Genomic DNA, 6000 nt, shown 5'->3' on the forward strand with positions numbered 1-6000 from the left:
CTTGTCTCCTCCTCCCTTCACCCTCTCTTGTCTCCTCCTCCCTTCACCCTCTCTTGTCTCCTCCTCCCTTCACCCTCTCTTGTCTCCTCCCTCCTTCACTCTCTCTTGTGTCCTCCTCCCTTCACCCTCTCTTGTGTCCTCCCCCTTCACGTCCCCAATTACAGAAAGTATTACACCTCCCTCCTCTTGTCTCCCTCCCCCTTCACCCTCTCTTGTCTCCTCCCCCTTCACCCTCTCCTCCTCCTCCCTTCACCCTCTTGTCTCCTCCCTCCTTCACTCTCTCTTGTGTCCTCCTCCCTTCACCCTCTCTTGTGTCCTCCCCCTTCACGTCTCCTCCTCCTTCACCCTGTTGTCTCCTCCCCCTTCACCCTCTCTTGTCTCCTGTGTGTTACATCTCCTCTCTCCCCATCAGAGAAGGGCAGTGAATCAAAGAAAGGATTAGTAACTGGGAGCCAAGAGAAATGTCTCTGCACGGTCCCACACACACACACACACACACACACACACACACACACACACACACACACACACACACACACACACACAAGTGGTAGAAAGCATTCACATGGACACACACACACACACATACACACAAAATCATATCTGTGTGAAACTATTTGTTATTCATACCCCACTCTGTCAAAGCAAACACACACACACACACACACACACACACACACACACACACACTATCGATGTAACGGTGGATTTGGAGCCAGCAACTGCATGTAAAAGTTGGTTTTTTCGTTATTTCTCTGTAAAATACCGCCTATTACGGAACAAAATTTGGCTCACCATTTTTTTGCCGGAAAGATTGAGAGAAATGTTGCATTCTCCCGTAAGGATTCTCCAAGCAATACATTCATACATAAAAGATATTCAGACAATCAAATGACAGAGAAAGATTACATATCAGAAGTCCTTTTGAACATTCGGACAGGTATAATTAATAACAATAATTTCCCTGCTGTATTTTAAGCCATATTCAAAACTGAATTCAAGCCAGATAGTATACATTATTGAAATGGTAATAGTTTCATTAATTGACTTTGCAACGTTATTTGCTAGCCTGGGCTCAGAGCAGCCCAGCTATGGCACGAATTGGCTAGCTGGCTAACTCTTTGTGATAACATAGACACTCAACATACTTATTTGTGTTTAATTATCTCAGCCAAAATGTGATTCAAGGCAGATGAACTATCTAACAGGCTTGCATTCAGATCGACTACAAACGTTAATTTTGTTGCGTCAAACCCAATCTCTCCACCTCCACCTTAGCTAGTCTTTGGCCATATTTAAAATGTAGATGGTATTAGTCCCATCACAAAGTGTCCAGGCAATGTTGTTCTGCACTAAATTAACTGATGTTGCAGCATCTTAGCCAGATTTTTCCTCACAATTTTTTAAAATGAATCTACAATTTAGCTATTGAAATCTAAGTGGCCGAAGATGATGATGTTACCAATTACAGAAAGTATTACGTTAACCAAAACATTAAAAAAAATCCTTATTTTCACACAAGTAACCATAGCAACAGGATTAATAATACAATCATCGGTACTATTCATATCTATTCATATGACCCTACTGGTCTCCTCCCCCCTTCACCATCTCTTGTCTCCTCCCCAATTCACCCTACTACTCTTTAGCACAAACAAACAAGAAAATGAAAACAAGATGATTCACTTTAAATGGTAATGGCGAATCACACATTGTTAAATGTGGTAGTAAAATGTTGTCTGTATTTACATCCATCTCAGTCCAATCAACATAGACTGCTATAGTAGATGGAGAGGTTACAAGAGAAAAGAGTTGGGGGATCTGTAGCTTATCAAACCAGATAGTTATTAGAATCAGGTGGACTAGATTAGGGTTGGAGAAAACCTACAAGACAGTTACTCTCCAGTATCAGATCCCCTTGAGGGTGGGGCTTAAGCTGCATCCCTGTCTCACCCCACAACCCTGTGTGAAGAAATGTGTGTGTTCTTTTCCAATTTTAACCGCACACTTATTGTTTGTGTACATGGATTTTATAATGTCGTATGTTTTACCCCCAACACCACTTTCCATCAGTTTGTATAGCAGACTCTCATGCCAAATTGAGTCGAAGGCTTTTTTGAAATCAACAAGCATGAGAAGACTTTGCCTTTGTTTTGGTTTGTTTGGTTGTCAGTTAGGGTGTGCAGGGTGAATACATGGTCTGTTGTACGGTAATTTGGTAAAAAGACAATTTGACATTTGCTCAGTACATTGTTTTCATTGAGTAAATGTACGCGTCTGCTCTTAATGATAATGCAGAGGATTTTAGGTTACTCTTGACGCATATCCCTGGTAGTTATTGGGGTCAAATGTGTCTCCACTTTTGTGGATTGGGGTGATCAGTCCTTGGTTCCAAATATTGGGGAAGATGCCAGAGCTAAGGATGATGTTAAAGAGTTTGATCGGGTAAGACATATATGATCAGGTAAGACAGTTATGATAGGGTAAGATAGATATGATAGGGTAAGATAGATATGATAGGGTAAGACAGATATGATAGGGTAAGATAGATATGATAGGGTAAGATAGATATGATAGGGAAAGATAGATAAGATCGGGTAAGATAGATATGATAGGGTAAGACAGATATGATCGTCTGAGATAGATATGATAGTATAAGACAGATATGATCGGGTAAGATAGATATGCTAGAGTAAGATAGATAAGATAGCTTACCCTATCAAATCTATCTTACCCTATGTCATGACGAGGCCCTGTCTGGGTGTAGATCGTGGCTTCCTCCTCTCTCACTCTCTCCTACACCCAGGTTCTGTTATCTCAGGTCGTAAATTGCTTGGTAAGACTCACTTCCCCTTTTCATGCAGTGAGAGAGACCACAGAGTGAACAAAGGATTTTACTTGGCCGAACTCCTAAATCCCCAAAATGGGAAACTGAAACTATATGTCCACTTGTGAGAATGTGAGAAGGGTCCGTGGACACTTAAGGGACAGTTATGTTGAGTGTGTTTCATTTGGTGACCTCACGAAGGACAGGAAACAGACGCAACTATGTCTCTGAACGTGTACATTTCTCCATTACGGTGTTTGCATATAATTCTTGTATAAAATGAATGAGTAAAGGTGAAATAATTTGTGAAATGATGTAATGTGATGTTAATCTTTAATTTGAAGAGAATTGTATTCCCTGTAAAGTTGAACTAGTCATTGGCCCCGCCCCTGTGAGCAGAGACATGATCTGGATCGCCTTTTCTGTTACGAACAAAAGCCCCTCCTAAGAAAATCCTCTTCAGACTAAGCAAACCAACAGCGTGAGCTGTGATTACGAATACTTAAGACCAACGCATACCTCGATTAGTAAACAGAGGTGGCACAGGTTCGAGTAGCAAGACTATAAAACCATACCACTTGGAGCGTTGGCTACGAGGCTGGAACTCTGAGACTGTCGATCCCTACAGAATAAGAGCAAATCTTAGATACTAATTACTAGTCTGCAGCTAGAAATTATGTAAACCTGGGATGTGAAGACTGACAACCGCCGAAACATCTATTCTATGAGAACATTTCTGAATGGTACTCTGAAGTATCCATCCAAACCACTAAATACTACTTCAGGGAAACAGAAAGAGAGAGAGAGAGACTCGTATGAACTCTCCAGCAGACAGACCGGAATCCAACAGAGAAGACAACAATGACATACACCGTAAATATGTACTTGCAATTATTCTCGAATGAGTGGCCGTTTATGTGCAAAGGATTAGCATTTCAATGTCTATGATTATAGACTGTGTAATGAATGCATTTAGTTTTTCCTGCTCTGTCTCAGTCCACACCCCCTTCCTTTTGATGCTGACAAGTCCTGTTCGTTCCTAATTCTCATTCGCTATTGAATTTCCTGTCATTTCTGGCTTCAGACATAAGCACATTTTCCCATTTTTCAATTGTTGCATTAATATATATATATATATAAATATTAATAATAAAAAAAAATATATATATGAAACTAATTGTCATTCCCACTACTCGACTACATCAAACCCACATATTTTCTCCTCTGTCTGTACTAGAGTGTTTGGCCGACCTTCCCAGACATCCCCCAGCCAGACAGTGTGTGTGTATCAGGATGTATTGACAGCTGTGTGTTGTGGGATTGCTGGCTGTCTGGCTACCCAACAGGCTTAGAGGCAGAACCCTGACACAACCCTACTCCCACACTGATCTGCAGATACAACCCTGCTCCCACACACAACCAATGGCTGGTGGGAACAGAAAGGAAACAACCAATGGCTGGTGGGAACAGAAAGGAAACAACCAATGGCTGGTGGGAACAGAAAGGAAACAACCAATGGCTGGTGGGAACAGAAAGGAAACAGTAAACATTACTGAAGGAGGAGAAGTGAATCGAGGACAGAGAAGATAAATAATGATAGAGGGCATTCGGCCCAAATGCCCATAGGACACTTTTCCCTCATTTATAGGGCCCTTGTCTATAGTAGTGCACTATATCGGGAATAGGGCTCTGGTCTAAAGTAGTACACTATATAGGGAATAGGGCTCTGGTGTAAAGTAGTGCACTATATAGGGAATAGAGCTCTGGTCTAAAGTAGTGCACTATATATGGAATAGGGCCCTTGTCTATAGTAGTGCACTATATATGGAATAGGTCTCTGGTCTAAAGTAGTGCACTATATAGGGAATAGGGCTCTGGTCTAAAGTAGTGCACTATATAGGGAATAGGGCTCTGGTCTAAAGTAGTGCACTATATAGGGAATAGGGCTCTGGTCTATAGTAGTACCACTATATAGGGAATAGGGCTCTGGTCTATAGTAGTACCACTATATAGGGAATAGGGCCCTTGTCTATAGTAGTGCACTATATATGGAATAGGGCTCTGATCTATAGTAGTGAACTATATAGGGAATAGGGCTCTGGTCTATAGTAGTACCACTATATAGGGAATAGGGCCCTTGTCTATAGTAGTGCACTATATATGGAATAGGGCTCTGGTCTAAAGTAGTGCACTATATAAGAAATAGGGCTCTGGTCTAAAGTAGTGCACTATATAGGGAATAGGGCTCTGGTCTAAAGTAGTACACTATATAGGGAATAGGGCTCTGGTCTAATATAGTGCACTATATATGGAATAGGGCTCTGGTCTAAAGTAGTACACTATATAGGGAATAGGGCTCTGGTCTAAAGTAGTACACTATATAGGGAATAGTGCTCTGATCAAAAGTAGTGCACTATATAAGGAAAATGGCTCTGGTCTAATGTAGTGCACTATATAGGGAATAGGGCTCTGGTCTATAGTAGTACCACTATATATGGAATAGGGCTCTGGTCTAAAGTAGTACACTATATAGGGAATAGGGCTCTGGTCTATAGTAGTACACTATATAGGGAATAGGGCCCTGGTCTATAGTAGTACCACTATATAGGGAATAGGGCTCTGGTCTATAGTAGTACACTATATAGGGAATAGGGCCCTGGTCTATAGTAGTACCACTATATAGGGAATAGGGCCCTGGTCTATAGTAGTACCACTATATAGGGAATAGGGCCCTTGTCTATAGTAGTACCACTATATAGGGAATAGGGCCCTGGTCTATAGTAGTACCACTATATAGGGAATAGGGCCCTTGTCTATAGTAGTACCACTATATAGGGAATAGGGCCCTGGTCTATAGTAGTGCACTATATAGGGAATAGGGCTCTGGTCTAAAGTAGTGCACTATATAGGGAATAGGGCTCTGGTCTAATGTAGTGCACTATATAGGGAATAGGGCTCTGGTCTATAGTAGTACCACTATATATGGAATAGAGCTCTGGTCTAAAGTAGTGCACTATATAGGGAATAGGGCTCTGGTCTAAAGTAGTGCACTATATAGGGAATAGGGCTCTGGTCTAATGTAGTGCACTGTATATGGAATAGAGCTCTGGTCTAAAGTAGTGCACTATATAGGGAATAGGGCTCTGGTCTAAAGTAGTGCACTATATAGGGAA

The sequence above is a fragment of the Oncorhynchus masou genome, chromosome 18 (genome assembly GCF_036934945.1).
Source record: "Oncorhynchus masou masou isolate Uvic2021 chromosome 18, UVic_Omas_1.1, whole genome shotgun sequence".
In the NCBI taxonomy this organism is placed as follows: domain Eukaryota; kingdom Metazoa; phylum Chordata; class Actinopteri; order Salmoniformes; family Salmonidae; genus Oncorhynchus; species Oncorhynchus masou.